Here is a 21,497-nt window from a genome sequence, read left to right on the forward strand (position 1 = left end):
AAATCACACACACACACACAAAGATTCACACAACGATTCACACTATATGAAATGCTTTGAAAGGCTGGTCATGGCTCACATCAACACTATCATCCCAGGCACCCTGGGCCCACTCCAATTTGTATTCCGCCCGACAGATCCACTGATAACGCAATCTCTACTGTACTCCACATTGCCCTCTCCCACCTGGACAAGAGGAACACCTATGTGAAAATGCTGTTCCTTGACTACAGCTCAGCGTTGAACACCATAGTGCCCTCCAAGCACATCAGTAAGCTAAGCACCCTGGGACTAAACACCTCCCTCTGCAACTGGATCCTGGACTTCCTGACGCGCCGCCCCCAGGTGGTAAGGGTAGGCAACAACCTATCCACCATGCTGACCCTCAACACAATGGCCCCTCATGGGTGCATAATTAGTCCCCTCCAGTATCCCTTTTCACCCACAACTGTGTTGTTGTGCACGATTCCAAAACCATCATTAAGTTTTCCGATGACACGATGGTGGTAGGCCTGATCACCGACAATGATGAGACAGCCTGCAGGGAGGAGGTCAGAGACAACAACCTCTCCCTCAACGCCATCGAGACAAAGGAGCTGATCGTGGACTACAGGAAACGGAAGGCCAGGCATCCACATTGGCGGGGCTGTAGTGGAGCGGTCAAGTTCCTCGGTGTCCACATCACTAAGGAATTATCATGGCCCACACACCAACACAGTCGTGAACAAAGCACAAGGCCTCTCCCCCTCAGAAGGCTGAAAAGATTTGGCATGGGCCCTCAGATCCTCAAAAAGGTATACAGCTGCACCATTGACAACATCTTGACTGGCTGCATCACAATCTGGTATGGCAACTGCTTGGCATCCGACCCGAAGGCGAGAGGGTAGTGCGTATGGCCCAGCACATCACTGGGGCCAAGCTCCCTGCCATCCAGGACTTGTATACCAGGCGGCGTCAGAGGAAAGCCCTAAACATTGTCAAAGACTCCAGCCACCGAAGTCGTAGACTGTTCTCTCTTCTACTGCAAAACAAGCGGTTCAGATGCACCAAGTCTAGAACCATCAGGGCCCTGAACAGCTTCTACCCCCAAGCCATAAGACTGCTAAATAGTTAGTCCGGGTAGCTATTGGTTAACTATTTAACTATCTGCATTGGAGCTTTTTGCACTAACTCTTTTGACTCATCACACACGCTGCTGTTACTGTTTATTTTCTATCCTGTTGCCTAGTAACTTTATATATACTGTAGGTAGGGATAAAGTGAATAGGCAATCTACCTCAATTACTTCAGCACATCAACTCGGTACTGGTACCCAGTATATACAGTGGGGAGAACAAGTATTTGATACACTGCCGATTTTGCAGGTTTTCCTACTTACAAAGCATGTAATTTTTTTCTGTAATTTTTTTCATAAGTACACTTCAACTGTGATCTAGGCGTAATCTAAAACAAAAATCCAGACAATCACATTGTATGATTTTTAAGTAATTAATTAGCACTTTATTGCATGACATAAGTATTTGATACATAAGAAAAGCAGAACTTAATATTTGGTACACAAACCTTTGTTTGCAATTACAGAGATCATACGTTTCCTGTAGTTCTTGACCAGGTGTGCACACACTGCAGCAGGAATTTTGTCACACTCCTCCATACAGACCTTCTCCAGATCCTTCAGGTTTCGGGGCTGTCGCTGGGCAATACGGACTTTCAGCTCCCTCCAAAGATTTTATTTTGGTTTCAGGTCTGGAGACTGGCTAGGCCACTCCAGGACCTTGAGATGCTTCTTACGGAGCCACTTCTTAGTTGCCCTGGCTGTGTGTTTCGGGTCGTTGTCATGCTGGAAGACCCAGCCACGACCCATCTTCAATGCTCTTACTGAGGGAAGGAGGTTGTTGGCCAAGATCTCGCGATACATGGCCCCATCCATCTTCCCCTCAATATGGTGCAGTCGTCCTGTCCCCTTTGCAGAAAAGCATCCCCAAAGAATGATGTTTCCACCTCCATGCTTCACAGTTGGGATGGTGTTCTTGGGGTTGTACTCATCCTTCTTCTTCCTCCAAACACGGCGAGTGGAGTTTAGAGCAAAAAGGTCTATTTTTGTCTCATCAGACCACATGACCTTCTCCCACTCATCCTCTGGATCATCCAGATGGTCATTGGCAAACTTCAGACAGGCCTGGACATGCGCTGCCTTGAGCAGGGGGACTTTTCATGCGCTGCAGGATTTTAATCCATGACGGCGTAGTGTGTTACTAATGGTTTTCTTTGAGACTGTGGTCCCAGCTCTCTTCAGGTCATTGACCAGGTCCTGCCGTGTAGTTCTGGGCTGATCCCTCACCTTCCTCATGATCATTGATGCCCCATGAGCTGAGATCTTGCATGGAGCCCCAGACCGAGGGTGATTGACCATCATCTTGAACTTCTTCCATTTTTTAATAATTGCGGCAACAGTTGTTGCCTTCTCACCAAGCTGATTGCCTATTGTCCTGTAGCCCATCCCAGCCTTGTGCAGGTCTACAATTTTATCCCTGATGTCCTTACACAGCTCTCTGGTCTTGGCCATTGTGGAGAGGTTGGAGTCTGTTTGATTGAGTGTGTGGACAGGTGTCTTTTATACAGGTAACGAGTTCAAACAGGTTCAGTTAATACAGGTAATGAGTGGAGAACAGGAGGGCTTCTTAATGAAAAACTAACAGGTCTGTGAGAGACGGAATTCTTACTGGTTGGTAGGTGATCAAATACTTATGTCATGCAATAAAATGCTAATTCATTACTTAGAAATCATACAATGTGATTGTCTGGATTTTTGTTTTAGATTCCGTCTCTCACAGTTGAAGTGTACCTATGATAAAAATGACAGACCTCTACATGCTTTGTAAGTAGGTAAACCTGCAAAATCGTCAGTGTATCAAATACTTGTTCTCCCCACTGTACAGAATAGCCAAGTTATTGTTACTCATTGTGTCTTTATTCCTCCTGTTTTTATTTTTCTATTATTCTATTATTACTTTTTTGTTCTCCCTGCATTGTTGGGAAGGGCCCGTAACTAAGCATTTCACTGTTAGTCTACACCTGTTGTTCATGAAGCATGCCATTTGATGTGATTTATGAACACAACTACACACACTTATACAGACAGCTCATGCTACACACACACAAAACACCAACACACACACGAACACATCTACACAACGTATTGTGATAATGATTCACAATTCAGCAGCACAAGCACTCACCCACTCCAAGAGCTTGAGTCCAATACTGCGAAAGCACATTGGTTTACACAAAAGTATTTCTAAAGTAATGTATCAGTCTAGACTGTGTGTGTGTGTGTGTGTGTTTAACTATACTTGTGGGGACCAGAAATCCCCACAAGAATAGTAAAAAATCAAAAATTTGACCAACTGGGGACATTTTGTTAGTCCCCACGAGGTCAAATGCTATTTCTAAGGGGTTTAGGGTTAAGGTTAGAATTAGTGTTAGAGTTGGAATTATGTTTAGAATTAGGGTTAGGAACTAGGGTTAGTTTTGGGGTTATGGTTAGGAGCTAGGGTTAGGTTTAGGGTCAAAGTTAGATTTTGGGGTTAAGCTTAGGGTTAGGGTTAGAAAAAGGGTACAGGTTAGGGTACGGGTTAAGGTTAGGGGTTAGGGAAAATAGGATTTTGAACAGGACTGAATTGTGTGTCCCCACAAGCTTAGCTGTACAAGGCTGTGTGCGTGTGTGTGTGTGTGTGTGTGTGTGTGTGTGTGTGTGTGTGTGTGTGTGTGTGTGTGTGTGTGTGTGTGTGTGTGTGTGTGTGTGTGTGTGTGTGTGTGTGTGTGTGTGAGGTATAATTAAGCAATAAGGACCGAGGGAATGTGGTATATGGCCAATATACCACAGCTAAGGGTTGTTCTTAGACACGACGCCTGGATAGAGCCCTTAGCCGTGGTATATTAGCCATATATCACAAACCCCCGAGGTGCCGTATTGCTATTATAAACTGGTTACCAATGTAATTAGAGATGTAAAAATAAATGTCATACGTGTGGTATACTTTTGTAATTTTTTTAACCTTAATTTAACTAGGCAAGTCAGTTAAGAACAAATTCTTATTTACAATGACGGCCTACCAAAAGGCAAAAGACCTCCTGCGGGAACGGGGGCCTGGGATTAAAAATAAAACAAATTTAAAAAATATATAAATATAGGACAAAACACACATCACGACAATAGAGACAACACTACATAAAGAGAGACCTAAGACAACAACACAGCATGGTAGCAGCACAAAACATGGCACAAACATTATTGGGCACAGACAACAGCTTAAAGGGCAAGAAGGTAGAGACAACAATGCATCTTGCAAAGCAGCCACAACTGTCAGTAAGAGTGTCCATGGGTCATTGGGTCTTTGAATGAAGAGATTGAGATAAAACTGTCCATTTTGAGTGTTTGTTGCAGCTTGTTCCAGTCGTTAGCTGCAGCGAACTGAAAAGACGAGCAACCCAGGGTGTGTGCTTTGGGGACCTTTAACAGAATGTGACTGGCAGAACGGGTGTTTTATGTGGAGGATGAGGGCTGCAGTAGATATCTCAGATATCTAAGAGGGTTTTATAAATAAGCATCAACCAGTGGGTCTTGCAACCGGTATACAGAGATGACCAGTTTGTTTACAGAGGAGTATAGAGTGCAGTGATGTGTACTATAAGGAGCATTGGTGGCAAATCTGATAGTAAAGAATATCTAGCCGCTCGAGAGCACCCTTATACCCTGTCTACACCGCCAGTGTCGTTTGCACGAGCATTGCGAAATAAATGTAGAAATCTATGTTATTCAATTATTGCACCCACACTGCTCGCACGCGCCAACGAGCATCTGCGTTGACAAGGGCTAAAATAGAAGTCAGTTCTATTTGTGACGCAGATCTCGCTGCAAGTCCTGCCTCTCCCATCTCCTCGTTGGTTTATTTAAGCAGGTACCCACGTGCCATCTCCTCATTGGTTACACCCACGTGGGTGACTGGAAGACGATCGAGGTCAGTGGCAGTAATGCACCTAATTTATGAAAGTTTCCAATCGCAATATAAAGTCCAGAGAAGAAAAGGACTGGAAGGAGGAGAGACGACTAGACACTATTTAGTTGACAGTTTTATGTGTGGATTAATTGTCGGAGTAGAGGACCTTGTACAAATTAGCTAGCAACAGCAAGCTAGCTAAAGAGGACAAATTACCTAGCAAGTTCAAGCTAGCTAGCTAAATTGCCATAAATGTTTAATGCTTTCCGGCCTGTCCCCAAATTAATGTAATTGGTTCAGAATTTGTTTTGATGTTTTAACATTCATGTTGTGATCGCTTTTGATGTAGGGGGACAAAATAAATGTATGCACGATGGCACATGATGGTGCACGCATGCAGCCGATTTGGGTTCCGTGTTACCTGGCGATCTATAAATGATGTCTCAGTAATCTAGCATGGGTAGGATGGTTATCTGAATCAGGGTTAGTTTGGCAACTGGGGTGAAAGAGGAGTGATTACGATAAAGGAAACCAAGTCTCGATTTAACTTTAGCCTGCAGCTTTAATATGTGCTGAGAGAAGGACAGTTTACCGTCTAGCCATACTCCCAAGTACTTGTATGAGGTGACTACCTCAAGCTCTAAACCCTCAGAGGTAGTAATCACACCTGTGGGGTAGGGGCATTCTTACCAAACCACATGACCTTTGTTTTGGAGGTGTTCCGGACAAGGTTAAGGACAGAGAAAGCTTGTTGGACACTAAGAAAGCTTTGTTGTTAGAGCATTTAACACAAAATCCAGGGAGGGGCCAGCTGAGTGTTAGACTGCATCATCTGCATATAAATGGATGAGAGAGATTCCTACTGCCTGAGCTATGTTGTTGATGTAAATTGAAAAGAGTGTGGGGCCTGGGATTGAGCCTTGGGGTTCTCCCTTGGTGACATGCAGTGGCTGAGACAGCAGATTTTCTAACTTTATACACTGCACTCTTTGAGAGAGGTAGTTAGCAAACCAGGCCAAAGACCCCTCAGAGACACCAATACTCCTTACCCGGCCCACAAGAATGGAATGGTCTACCTTATCAAAAGCTTTGGCCAAGTCAATAAAAATAGCAGGACAACATTGCTTAGACCTTATACGGTCTGATATATCACATCTGTCAGCCAATCAGCATTCAGGGCTTGAACCACCCAGTTTATAATATCCCTATATACCACTCGGCTCACAACACAGGCCAGAAGTGTACACTATAGATGCTGCAGGATATGGAAAGTGTAGAATTGCATTCTACTTCACACAGCATTATAGGTCAGCAGATCAGCACTAGCCCTGTAACAAAGATGCATACAGGCTCACACACACAAGAACTCACACACAAACACACACACACACACACACATGTAGCCGCTCATAAAACACATATCCCGTTGTGAAGGTTTTGTTTTCCATTGCCCTGCTACAGCAGAGAGAGCATGGCGTTGTCTGCTCTAGTTCAATACTTTCACAAGGCGCTGTGGAGACACTGTGCCTATAGAATAATGGGCAATTGGGTTGTTGGTTTTTAAAGGAAAGGCATTACTAGATGTAGACTTGCTCCTGCAATACTACATGTAAAATAAACTGTCACGTCCTACTGGGCACACACTGGTTGAATCAACGTTGTTGCTACGTCATTTTAATTATATTATGTTGAACCAATGTTAAATCAATGTTGAATTGACATCTGTGCCCAGTGGAATGCATACTGTAAATATGATTAGCTCATGGTCATTGCTATCATCTAAATTTAATAACACTAAGAACACAAAATCAAATCCCTCACTTTTACTTGATGTGTGATCGGTGGTCTGGGTTGATTCCATCTTATGTGTGTTCTGGTGTTTGTTGTGTGTTCAAATCTCTGTGTGTTATGTGTGTTCTGGTGTTTGTTATGTGTTCAAATCTCTGTGTGTTATGTGTGTTCTGGTGTTTGTTGTGTGTTCAAATCTCTGTGTGTTATGTGTGTTCTGGTGTTTGTTGTGTGTTCAAATCTCTGTGTGTTGTGTGTGTTCTGGTGTTTGATGCGTGTTCAAATCTCTGTGTGTTATGTGTGTTCTGGTGTTTGTTGTGTGTTCAAATCTCTGTGTGTTGTGTGTGTTCTGGTGTTTGTTGTGTGTTCAAATCTCTGTGTGTTATGTGTGTTCTGGTGTTTGTTATGTGTTCAAATCTCTGTGTGTTATGTGTGTTCTGGTGTTTGTTGTGTGTTCAAATCTCTGTGTGTTGTGTGTGTTCTGGTGTTTGTTGTGTGTTCAAATCTCTGTGTGTTGTGTGTGTTCTGGTGTTTGTTATGTGTTCAAATCTCTGTGTGTTGTGTGTGTTCTGGTGTTTGTTATGTGTTCAAATCTCTGTGTGTTATGTGTGTTCTGGTGTTTGTTGTGTGTTCAAATCTCTGTGTGTTATGTGTGTTCTGGTGTTTGTTGTGTGTTCAAATCTCTGTGTGTTATGTGTGTTCTGGTGTTTGTTGTGTGTTCAAATCTCTGTGTGTTGTGTGTGTTCTGGTGTTTGTTGTGTGTTCAAATCTCTGTGTGTTATGTGTGTTCTGGTGTTTGATGCGTGTTCAAATCTCTGTGTGTTGTGTGTGTTCTGGTGTTTGTTGTGTGTTCAAATCTCTGTGTGTTGTGTGTGTTCTGGTGTTTGATGCGTGTTCAAATCTCTGTGTGTTGTGTGTGTTCTGGTGTTTGTTGTGTGTTCAAATCTCTGTGTGTTGTGTGTGTTCTGGTGTTTGATGCGTGTTCAAATCTCTGTGTGTTGTGTGTGTTCTGGTGTTTGATGCGTGTTCAAATCTCTGTGTGTTATGTGTGTTCTGGTGTTTGTTGTGTGTTCAAATCTCTGTGTGTTATGTGTGTTCTGGTGTTTGTTGTGTGTTCAAATCTCTGTGTGTTATGTGTGTTCTGGTGTTTGATGCGTGTTCAAATCTCTGTGTGTTGTGTGTGTTCTGGTGTTTGATGCGTGTTCAAATCTCTGTGTGTTGTGTGTGTTCTGGTGTTTGATGCGTGTTCAAATCTCTGTGTGTTATGTGTGTTCTGGTGTTTGTTGTGTGTTCAAATCTCTGTGTGTTGTGTGTGTTCTGGTGTTTGTTATGTGTTCAAATCTCTGTGTGTTGTGTGTGTTCTGGTGTTTGTTATGTGTTCAAATCTCTGTGAGATGTCTGTACATTTATCATGCTTTTGACCTGTAAACATCAGCATGGTTGGTCCACATCACCATGAAATAAAACAATGTTCTGTGACCGTTGTATTCCTCTTCATTCAATCCACCTGTTCTCCGTCTAGGTTGACCTCTACTGGTGTGGTAGGAGAGAAAACAAAGGCACCAGAACTGGTGTGAGTGAGAGGGGGCTGGGTCGAAGACAAGGGCTGGTGATGGTAGAACCATTATGAATGCATGAAAATGAAACGTCCAACTCAATAAATATACACGCTCAGATGACGGAGAATGGAGGATGGTCTCTCTCGTACCCAGGCCCCTGGGGGGACGGAATCGTTATTAGGCTCTGTTCGGCCTGTTCATTTATATTCAGTGGAATGCTATCATATTAGAGCCAGGGCTGAATACAGATGTGGATGTGGTCTAAGGCTAGAGCAATGTCTACAAAAATGGAGGGTTGGAAGGACCTATTGGAAGGTGTGTGTGTGTGAGTGTGTGTGCGAGAGAGAGAGAAAGAGAGACAGACAGACAGAGAGAAAGAGAGAAAGAGTTAGCGAGACAGAGAAAGAGACAGAGAGAGAGAGGAGACAGAGAGATGATATCCCCCATTGCGCCTCACAACTATTAATGTAATGTAATGCTTGTACAGAGGCTGAGGCACCATTATTTGCTGTAGTATCACAGTTTGGTTAATAAGTAATTGGCCCATTTTCATTTGTTTCAAGATTCCACAGCTAATTACCATAAATCAACCTACTAACACAGAGAAGCTTCTCTCCTCAACGCTGAGTAAGAGCATCATTAGCTGGCTGCAGTGTGCGTGTCTCGCTCCACTGCAGAATGATTGACTGTTAATATGTGCACTCTTCTCTTCTGTCGGGCCCTACTCAGTCAGCTGCCATGGGGTTTGTTATGACAGAGAATACACTACTAACACACATGCACGTGCACACACACACTATCTCCCAGCAGAAACAATGCTAGCAACCCTGGGCAGCGGAGACATCACACATTCATCAGTAGAACGAGTAGGATTCTCTGTGTTTTCACATGCAGAGGAGATTGCTTTTGATAAAAAGGCTTTATCTGCCTTCCTGATGAAGACTATATTTTATGGAAAAATATGTACGTTTCTGAACGATTTCTGAGCGGCGCAGAATACTGTTAGATTTCAGAAGGGCGCTCCTCCCTCACTACTTTTGCCGTTCACGTCACGGGCCATAGCACAGAGCACTAAAGTCAACTCCCTCAGTGATAAACCTCTAAGATAAAAACAAATAGGTGAACAGGTGAGTAAGAAATAATAAAGCAACAACGAAAGCATTTCAACATTATACTAAACTCCTCTGACATCTCATCTTCTATGATCTCTCTCCTTTACCCATTCATCCCTAAACATGATCTAGCTCCATCCCTTCTTTCTGATCCAGTCTGATATGTCCTCTGTATCCTGTGACATTTCACTCCTGACATCCTCCTGACATCCTCCTGACATCCTATTCCCTATATAGTGCATTACTTTTGACCAGGGCCCATAGAGAAAAGGGTGCCATTTAGGACACACACCTAGTCTCTTGCCAGTCCATCTGCATTGTGGAGAAAACTCCAACCCTATCCCAGTCTCATAGATGGGATAAAAGTCTCTATTGGCAGAGAAACAGACCGAAAGAGAGAAACTGAGGTCAAGTCACTCTGGCCTTTCTCTCTGCTTGTCACTGATCTCCTGTCATGGGCTGGCCTGAACAGACCCCTGTAAATGAAACATCCGGACAGGATTTGAATTCAAAACACCTTGAACCTGACTGACTGCAAAGAGCTTGAGTATCCATTGACAGCTGCATTGACTGACTGGGGTATTGTGGTATTTGTGTGTTTAGGAAATGGATCATTTGACATATTTGATTATTGCTTTTCGATGGATAATGGTAAGGATGTGGTCATGAGGGATAAAAGGAAAGATTAAAGGCAAAATTCAGTTCAAACACACACACACACACACACACACACACACACACACACACACACACACACACACACACACACACACACACACACACACACACACACTGACCTTCAGATATTAACTGTGACCTTTAAGAGTGATTTTCTCTCTCAGCGTGCATCATCACATCAATAAACATTGCCTTCGGACATGGCTCAAGCCATTATCGGTGTGTCACAGTCTACCTGACAGCGTATACACACACACACACGCACACAGCGGGCCCTGAGCATCCTCCTCAGTGAATTTCATAAAAATAGAAATTGTGAAATGTTTAAAAAGTGATCCTTTTTAGATAAAACTATGCTAAAAATATGAATGTCATCAGCTAGCTTCTGTCCTCCTCTGGTTACATTGACTTCAGTACAAAACCTACAGTAGGGGGCTCATGGTTCTCACCCCCTTCCATGGACTTACACAGTAACATACTCCAATCTATCAGAGCTCTTGCAGCATGAACTGACATGCTGTCCACCCAATTAAAGGATCAGATAATTAATCTAGTACTGGAAGCATAAGCTACAGCTAGCTAGTACTGAAGTGCATAACATGTGGTGAGTTATTGACTCAAAGAGAGAGAAAGACAAGTTGAACAATTTTGAACAAAAAATTATTTCAAAATTAAGGAAAAGCAAGAGACAGAGAGAGAGAGACATGTATATTTCATAGTATATATTTTTTCAACGTTCCCTTACTTACAGTAGCTAGCATCAAATGCATGTAGCTAGTTTAGCCTCCTCAAACACCCTGCTCAAACATAGAGGGATGCTATGTTAGCTAGCTGACTATGGAACTCTCCCAAGTCAAAGTGTAACTGTTAAACTGTTTGCTGCTGACTGTTCAATGTCACTGTACTGCATGATTGTAGCGGGTTTACTGACGTGTTAGTTCTAGTAGCTATGATGATTATGATGTGACAACAATGTAGGCTGTTTTGTAGTGGTCAGCGGTCATGATATTAAGGTTTTCTGGCCTGGTCTCAGACAGCTGATGTGTTGTGCACTGAAGTCCACAAGCAAAGGGAAAAGGTGAGAGGAGGAGAACGCCTTAATAGATGTGAGAAGGAATTATATTTACAAGTATGTGGCTGCTATGAAAGTGAACTGTGTGGACATGTGATCAAGTGTGTATTCATTATGCCGATTCTGTTGAAAACATTTCTCAAACGGAACAAAACAGTGATAAACATACCTGAATTTGTCCAATAGAAACTTATTTGCAACTGTTGGACTAATGATTACACCCTAGATCAGCTAGACGCAGGTAAGAGTGTGCAAGGCGGTATTGAATGTGTCACTGTCTGCCACCATGATTACTCAAAATGACGTTGTCGACTTTTCATTACCTACGTTGTAAACTTTCATTCATAGGCTAGGTTGTAGCAACGTCATGATGGGTATAGGGAACATTTGAGTATCACGTAGTAGCCTAAACCTATTGATGTTACATTGACCTGGGTGAATTATTTATGAATGACAGTCATCCAATATGCTGTAATAGAAATAAGGCCATGTTCATTAAAAAAAATAAACGTCACAGAACCACCACTGATCCCCATCCCTGTCAAACTATAAATGTCAGAACGGGGATCCATGGAAAGACAGATGACTGGTGGTGACATCTGAGGATGTGAACACATCTAAGATCTCAACAGGTCCTATTTTTACTAGTATTCTTCTCTTGACATTTTCATTTGAGAAAGATTGTTATGCAAGCCGTACAATTCTGTTTGCAGATAGAGATTTACAATATGTCATCTCAAAAGTATTTATTATTTAGAAAATAACTCTGTCCCAACGTGTGCCAGTCTTCCACAACCACAAAGGCCTAAATAATCTGCATTTCTGTTCCTTCTTTAATGCATTTTTGGAATCGCAAATGCTGTCACTACAAACCACAAATGTATCCTACAAAACTACTTCCGGAGGGTGGGGGGAGGGGAGGAGGGGTCTACCAGATTTGCAAAATACCACATTAAAACTTCCCTACACTTCCAAGTACGCAACACTTGTTTTCCAGCACTCCCTGTTACTCCCTAAAATCCTGGCTGACAGCTGCAGTACAGGTGTATTGTTAGATGAAAAATACTGCCACTGAAGACAAGCTCCCTCTTTCACCTGTCAAACACTTCTAACGGAACAAGGGGAGATGACAGGTTTGTGTGTCACAGGAGGCTGCTGAGGGGAGGACGGCTCATAATATAATGGCTGCAATGGAGTCAATGGAATGGTACCAAACACATGTTTTCACACGTGTTCGATAACATCCATTTACTCACAATTAAGATACCACCAGCTGCCTGTGTGTTTGTTTTACTATCCTTGTAGGTACCAGAATTCCTCATGGGGTTAGTAAAACAAGGAAAATGCTGACGAGTGGGGACATTTTGACAGTCCCCAAGAGGAAAAATGCTATTTTAGGCTTAGGGGTTAGGTTTAGGGTTACAATTAGGGTTACAATTAGGGTTACATTTAAGGTTATAGTTAGGGTAAGGGGTTACGGTTAGGGTTAGGGTTAGGAGGTAGGGTTAGGGGTTACGGTTAGGTTTAGGGTTAGGGTTAGGAGTTAGGGTTAGGTATAGATTTGGGTTAGGGTTAAGGGTTAGGGTTAGGGTTAAGGTCAGGTTAAGAGTTAAGGTTAGTGTTAGGGAAAATAGGATTTTGGATTAAATCAATTATTTGGTCTCCACAAGGATAGCAATACAAAACTGTGTGTATGTGTGTGCATGCGTGTGTGTGTGTGTGTGTGTGTGTGTGTGTGTGTGTGTGTGTGTGTGTGTGTGTGTGTGTGTGTGTGTGTGTGTGTGTGTGTGTGTGTGTGTGTGAGAGACACAAGCTCAGTCACCACTCAGTCCCAACAATTACCATTTCTACCACAGATGACAACTTGTAGTTTGAACTGTCCCTGCACAGGTGAAAGATTGTAGGCTCCACACGGTCACTGTACAATGCCCTGCAGGACCACATTTAAGTTGTCTGGAGACAATAGCTGTCTAAAACACCAGACAGTCAGGGGCCATGGTAAATGAATTTGGGTTGCCAAGGAAACCACTGGCTGCAGAGGGAGCAAAATGTATCTAGCAGGACCAGGTTTCATTTCGAATTGAGAAACAGAAATGTATACTGAACAAAAATATAAATGCAACATGTAACATGTTGGTCCCATGTTTCATGACCTGAAATAAAAGATCCCAGAAATGTTTCATGCGCACAGAAGCTTAATTCTCTCAAATGTTGTGTACAAACTTGTTTACATCCCTTTAAGTGAGCATTTCTCCATTGACAAGACAATCCATCCACCTGACAGGTGTGGCATATCCAGAAGCTAATTAAACATCATGATCACTACACAGGTGCACCTTGTACTGGGGACAATAAAAGGCAACTCTAAAATGTGCAATTTTGTCACACAGCACAATGCCACAGATGTCAAATATAATCTAATTTTATTGGTCACATACACATGGTTAGCAGATGTTAATGCGAGTGTAGAGACATGCTTGTGCTTCTAGTTCCGACAGTGGAGTAATATCTAACAAATAATCTAACAATTCCCAACAACTACCTAATACACACACATCTAAAGCTGTAAATGAGAATACGTACACATAAATATATGGATGAGCGATGGCCGAGCGGCATGGGCAAGGTGCAGTAGATGGTATAAAATACAGTATATACATGTGATTTCAGTAATATAAGATATGTAAACATTATTTAAGTAGCATTATTTAAAGTGGCATTGTTTAAAGTGACTAGTGGTCCATTTATTGAAGTGTCCAGTGATTGGGTCTCAATACAGTATATACATGTGATATGAGTATTGTAAGATATGTAAACATTATTAAAGTGGCATTATTTAAAGTGGCATTGTTTAAAGTGACTACTGGTCAATTTATTGAAGTGTCCAGTGATTGGGTCTCAATACAGTATATACATGTGATATGAGTATTGTAAGATATGTAAACATTATTAAAGTGGCATTATTTAAAGTGGCATTGTTTAAAGTGACTAGTGGTCCATTTATTGAAGTGTCCAGTGATTGGGTCTCAATACAGTATATACATGTGATATGAGTATTGTAAGATATGTAAACATTATTAAAGTGGCATTATTTAGAGTGGCATTGTTTAAAGTGACTAGTGGTCCATTTATTGAAGTGTCCATTGATTGGGTCTCAATATGGGCAGCAGCCTCTGAGTTAGTGATTGTTGTTTAACAGTCTGATGGCTATGAGATATAAGCTGTTTCTCAATCTCTCGGTCCCAGTTTGATACACCTGTACTGACCTTGCCTTCTGGATGATAATGGTGTGAACAGGGAGTGGCTCGGGTGGTTGTAGGCTTTCCTGTGACATCGGGTTCTGTAGGTGTCATGGATGGCAGGTAGTTTGCCCCCGGTGATGCGTTGTGCAGAGCGCACCACCCTCTGGAGAATATTGCGGTTGAGGGTGGTGCAGTTGCTGTACCAGGCTGTGGTACAGCCCGACAGGATGCTCTTGATTGTGCATCTGTAAAAGTTTTCTTCAGCCTGCTGAGGTTGAAGAGACGCTGTTGCGCCTTCTTCACAACACTGTCTGTGTGGGTGGACCTTTCAGTTGGTCTGGGATATGTACGTCCAGGAACTTAAAACTTTCCACCTTCTCTACTGCTGACCATTCAATGTGGATAGGGGAGTTGTCCTGCTGTTTCCTGAAGTCCATAACTATCTCCTTTGTTTTGTTGATGTTGAGTGAGAGGTTGTTTTCCTGACACCACACTCTGACTGCCCTCACATCCTCCCTGTGCACTGTCTTGTCGTTGTTGGTGATCAAGCCCACTACTGTTGTGTCGTCTGCAAACTTGACGATTGAGTTGGAGGCGTGCATGGCCACGCAGTCGTGGGTGAACGGGGAGTACAGGAGAGGGCTGAGCACACACCCTTGTGGGGCCCTGTTGAGGGTCATTGAAGTGGAGATGTTGCTTCCTACCTTCACCACCTGGGGGAGGCCCATCATAAAGTCCAGGACCCAGTTGCACAGGGCGAGGTTGAGACCCAGGACCTCCAGCTTGATGATGAGCTTGGAGGGTACTGTGGTGTTGAATGCTGAGCTGTAGTCAATGAAGAGCATTCTTACATAGGTATTTTTTTTTGTCCAGATGGGATAGGGCAGCGTGCAGTGTGATGGCTATTGCGTCATCTGTGGACCTGTTGGGGCGGTATGCAAACTGAAGTGGGTCTAGCGTGGCCGGTGAGGTGGAGGTGATCCTTGACTAGTCTTTCAAAGCACTTCATGATGACAGAAGTGAGTGCTAAGGGGGCGGCAGTCATTTAGTTCAGTTTTCTTTGTCTTCTTGGGTACAAGAACAATGGTAGCCATCTTGAAGCATCTGGGGACAACAGATTCGGATAGGGAGCGATTAAATATGTTTGTAAACACACCAGCCAGCTGGTCTGCTGATGCTCTGAGGACGTGGCTAGGGATGCCGTCTGGGACAGCAGCCTTGCGAGGGTTAACATGTTTAAATGTTTTACTCACGTCAGCCACTAAGAAGGAGAGGGGGTGTCCGCAGGCGTTGTTAGCGAGCCACGACGGTGACACTGTATTATCCTCAAAGTGGGCAAAGGAGGTGTTTAGTTTGTCTGGTAGCGTGACGTCGGTGTCTGTTATGTGGCTGTTTTTATTTTTGTAGTCCGTGATTTCCTGTAGACCCTGCCACATACGTTTCGTGCCTGAGCCATTGAATTGCGACTCCACCTTGTCCCTGTAACGGGATTTCGCTTGTTTGATTGCCTTGCGGAGGGAATAACTACACTGTTTATGTTCAGCCATATCGCCAGACCTCTTTCCATGGTTAAATGACGGTGGATCGCGCTTTCAGTTTTTCGTGAATGCCGCCATCCATCCACGGTTTCTGGTTAGGATAGGTTTTAATAGTCAGTGGTTACAACATTGCCAATGCACTTATTTGTAAACACACTCACCGTGTCAGCATATAGATCAATGTCATTCTCTGAGGCTGACTGGAACATATTCCAGTCCACGTGATCAAAACAATCTTAGAGCGTGGCTTCCGATTGGTCAGTCCAGGTCCTCATCACTGGTACATCCTGTTTGAGATTCTGCCTATAAGCTGGGACGAGCAAGATGGCGTCGTGGTCAGATTTGCTGAAGGGAGGGCGGGGGGGGGGGGGGGGGGGGGGGTTGTATGCATTGTGGAAGTTAGAGTAGCAGTGGTCGAGGGTATTAGCCTTACGTCGTGCAGTCAATATGCTGATAACATTTAGGTAACATTGATCTGAAATTAGCTTTTTTAATATCCACAGCTAAATTAAATGCATTCTACATAGTTTACATAGAGTCAAGTGAAGTTCCTTGAGGGCCGTCTTGGTGTTCACTTGAGGGGGATGTACACAGCTGTGAATATAACTGACGAGAACTCTCTTGGTAGGTAGAATGGCCGGCATTTGATTGTAAGAGATTCTAGGTCAGGTGAGCAGAAGGACTCGAGTTCCTGTGTTGTTATGATCGCACCATGGGCTGTTAATCATAAAGCATACCCCCATGCCCTTCCTCTTCCCATAGAGGTGTTTATCTCTGTCGGCACGATGCATGGAGAAGTTTTGAGGGAGCGTGCAATTGACATGCTGATTGCAGGAATGTCCACCAGAGCTGTTGCCAGATAATATAATGTTAATTTCTCTACCATAAGCCGCCTCCAATGTTGTTTTAGAGAATTTTGCAGTACGTCCAACCGGGTGGCTGGTCTCAGATGGTCCTCCAGGTGAAGAAGCCGGATGTGGAGGTCATGGGCTGGCCACAAGTAATCACGCCAGCCCATGACCTCCACACCCGGCTTCTTCACCTGCAGGACCATCTGAGACCAGCCATCCGGACAGCTGATGAAACTGAGGAATATTTATGTCTGTAATGAAGGCCTTTTGTGGGGAAAAATTAATTCTGATTGGCTGGGCCTGGCTACCCAATGGGTGGGTCTATGCCCTCCAAGGTCCACCCATGGCTACGCCCCTGCCCAGTCATGTCAGCTCCATAGATTAGGGCCTAATTAATTCATTTCAATTGACTGAATCCTTATATGAACTGTAATCGTTGAAATTGTTCCATGTTGCATTTATATTATTGTTCAGTATAATATTCAACCTCAAGCAATAAAGTAATTCGTTGTCACAATTTGTGTGGGGGGGGGGGTACATTTGGCTAAATGCAGTCCATGGCCCACATTCAACAGGTCCATAATGAGGTTTCTTTAGTTGTATTTTGATTTATTGGATTGTTTTCCCTGCATGACATGTAGAAGTTGTCCCTTTTCAGTTTTAGAAGAGGTGACTGCTAAATGCTAACACCCGTTCCTATACTGTAAGCTGGTTAGCATAGCTAGCAAACAGAAATTGATGTTGGTTGTCAAAGTCATATTTAACTTAATGCAGTTGATTGGTAACGATTACATGAACATGTGCTGAGGTTGACATCCATACAAGCATTATACTTTTTTTACCTCAACATAGGAGGAAATACACATACACTAAGTGTACAAAATATTGGGAACACATTTTGCCCTCAAAACAGCCTCAACTCGTTGGTGCATGAACTACAAGGTGTCGAAAGCATTCCACAGATGCTGGCCCATGTTGACTTCAATGCTTCCCACAGTTGTGTTAAGTTGCCTGGATGTCCTTTGGGTGGTGCACCGTTCTTGATACACACAGAAAACTGTTGAACGTGAAAAACCCAGCAGTGTTGCAGTTCTTGACACACTCAAACTGGTGTGCCTGGCACCTACTACCGTACCCCATTCAAAGGCACTTAAATATTTTGTCTTGCCCCTTCACCCTCTGAATGGCAAACATGCACAATACATTTCTCAATTGTTTCTAGGCTTAGAAATCCATCTTTAACCTGTCTCCTCCCCTACATTTACACTAGGGGTCTCCAATAAGTAAATCGCAATCTACCAGTAGCTTGCAGACCACTTATGAATAGCTCGCCAATCAATTCTGAAAGTATATACATTTTTTCATGTGCTCCATTGCAAACTGTCATAAACATAAAGCTCCCGGCTACTATCCAATCAAAGCCACGTTCACATTATCCCAACCCTGGTTAGCCACTATTGGCTTAAAAAAGCACAACTAAACATAATATTTCCTGCAATATTTCCCCCGTCTATCTGTCTGTTTGGTGCGTGCGTCTGTCTGTTTATCACCTCTTGTGTAGCCAGTTAGCGATGCTAATGACGTGGGATGACCAGGGTTGTCAAACTCAATCAGCGGGCCAGACATAGCCTATTTTTACAAAACAACTTGCATACACCTGGACCCAGCTGGTCATTGTTTTATTTGAAAACATATGGCCCTTTATAATGGCCCCTTAGGATGCTGATTATAGCATTTTTAACATTGACAGCGAATAACCAAAACATGGGGTGTCAGATAGATAGCCTTGTGGTTAGAGCGTTGAACTAGTAACTAAAAGGTTGCAAGATCAAATCCCAGAGCTGACAAGGTGGAAATATTTTATTCTGCCCCTGAACAAGGCAATTAACCCACTCTTCCTAGGTTGTCATTGAAAATTAGAACTGACATGCCTAGTTAAAAAAAATGTAAACTTGTAACATGTTTTACATTTTTTTGCATTGCATGGATTACCAGTGCGGTTGAATGCAGCATTGCTGCATGGTGCACACTTTTAGGCCTAGTTGAGTAACCAGCCTAGGCTACTGCTCAAACAGCTGTAATAGGCCTACATGTTTCTCCTTTGCATGGTGTTTTGTATTTTGGTTATTCACTGTCATGCTTTAAAAAGCGATACCAGACTCAGAATTGTAGTAGTCTAGCCAGGACTGTGACATGTGCTTGTACACTTTCCCTCAGCTGCGCATGGTAAACGAGACACAGGAAAGCAGCACAGTTGATGCTGAATTCACCAACAAGCCCTCAGGCTGTAATTTCATAAAGTAGATGACTCATTTGTACTCGCTTGTGAGTCCTGTTGTCTTTTGGTAGTAATATATACCTGCATGTGAATCCTTTATCTTATAACTCTTTGATAACCAAGATGACATTTTTGTGAGGCTACAGCAATGACCAGTTGGAAAAGAAACTTGGCATGGACATTTAGCCTACAACACATTTAAACTTCGGTCCGGTACAGGATTCACCATAAGTGATGATATGATACAGAGCACTGGCTGGCTCATGTGTGGGTCTGGGAAGAGGTGTGGGTCTGGGAAGAGGTGTGTGTGTGTGTGTGTGTGTGTGTGTGTGTGTGTGTGTGTGTGTGTGTGTGTGTGTGTGTGTGTGTGTGTGTGTGTGTGTGTATGTGTGTGTGTGTGTGTGTGTATGTGTATGTGTGTGTGTGTGTGTGTGTGTGTGTGTGTGTGTATGTGTGTGTGTGTGTGTGTGTGTGTGTGTGTGTGTGTGTGTGTGTGTGTGTGTGTGTGTGTGTGTATGTGTGTGTGTGTGTGTGTGTGTGTGTGTGTGTGTGTGTGTGTGTGTGTGTGTGTGTGTGTGTGTGTGTGCGTGCGTGCGTGCGTGCGTGCGTGCGTGCGTGCATGCGTGCATGCGTGGCAATGTACTGTAGTTTGGCGTGCAGCATGTTGACAGTGCTTGCTGTGACTTGTAGTGCAGCACATCACGGGTGTTTGAAAACTGGCCAAAATGAATTGACATCCCAAATCATTGCACAGACCGGGTAGAATTGTGTAGCAGGCCAAATGGGCCTTGTATTTGACCCATGTGGGGTAGTCTAAGACTTTCCCCAAAATCCTTCTCAATTAAATGTTAACCGCAAAGTAGTCTTACCTGAGAACTATAAATCTCAATGAATTGTATCCATAGGGGGCCCATTGTTTTGCGAGCTCTGCCATGACATGTGCTTCAGCAGTAGGCCTAAGCAGAAACATTGCTAGACTGACACATTCCTCTAATACTAGATGTGCAATTAAAGGGGAAATACATCCCAAAAATAATGTGTTCTGTTTTTTTTTCAGACCTAAAAAATTGTCTTCTGTTGTGATTAAAGCATTGACATTGACTCAGAACACCCCCTTTAGGTGTTTCTTTATGAATAAGTGTAATATTGAGAGTAAAAAAAACTGGAAAAATAAAAAACAAATAAAATATATTTTTAAGGGCCTGCCATGCCAAATACTGTTTATTAACCATTATTTTACCAGGTATATTAACAGAAAACACATACCTTGTACACCAAGGACCTGAGGATGAGTTGCAGGGTAGAAAAGAGAAGAATGTGCCTATTATTGCAGGACTTGCAAACCATTACAGACTACAAAGGAAAGCACAGCCGAGAGCTGCCCAGTGACACGAGCCTACCAGGCGAGCTAAACTACTTCTATTCTCGCTTCGAAGCAAATAACACTGAAACATGCATGAGAGCACCAGCTGTACCGGAGACTGTGTGATCATGCTCTCTGCAGCCGATGTGAGTAAGACATTTAAACAGGTCAACATTCACAAGGCCGCAGGGCCAGACGGATTACCAGGACATGTACTGCAAGCCTGCGCTGTCCAACTAGCAAGTGTCTTCACTGAAATGTTCAACCTCTCCCTGTCCGAGTCTATAATACCAACATGTTTTAAGCAGACCACCATAGTGCCTGTGCCCAAGAACACTAAGGTAACCTGCCTAAATGACTACCGACCCGTAGCACTCATGTCTGTAGCCATGAAATGCTTTGAAAGGCTGGTCATGGCTCACATCAACACCATCATCCCAGAAACCCTAGACCCACTCCAGTTTGCATACCACCCCAACAGATCCACAGATGATGCAATCTCTATTGCACTCCACACTGCCCTTTCCCACCTGGACAAAATGAACACCTGCGTGAGAATGCTGTTCATTGACTACAGCTCAGCGTTCAACACCATAGTGCCACTAAGCTAAGGACCCTGGGATTAAACACCTCACTAGGGAGGAGGTTAGAGACCTGGCCATGTGGTGCCAGGACAACAACCCCTCCCTCAACGTGATCAAGACAAAGGAGATGATTGTGGACTACTGGAAAAAGAGGACCGAGCACGCCCCATTCTCATCGACGGGGCTGCAGTGGAGTAGGTTGAGAGCTTCAAGTTCCTTGGTGTCCAAATCACCAACAAACTAACATGGTCCAAGCACAGCAAGACAGTCGTGAAGCGGGCACAACAAAACCTATTCCCCCTCAGGAGACTGAAAAGATTTGGCATGGGTCCTCAGAGGTTCGACAGCTGCACCATCAAGAGCATCCTGACTGGTAGCATCACTGCCTGGTATGGCAACAGCTCGGCCATCCGACCGCAAGGCACTACAGAG

The sequence above is a fragment of the Oncorhynchus mykiss genome, chromosome 28, assembly GCF_057628025.1.
Source record: "Oncorhynchus mykiss isolate SJ-2025 chromosome 28, ASM5762802v1, whole genome shotgun sequence".
NCBI lineage: Eukaryota > Metazoa > Chordata > Actinopteri > Salmoniformes > Salmonidae > Oncorhynchus > Oncorhynchus mykiss.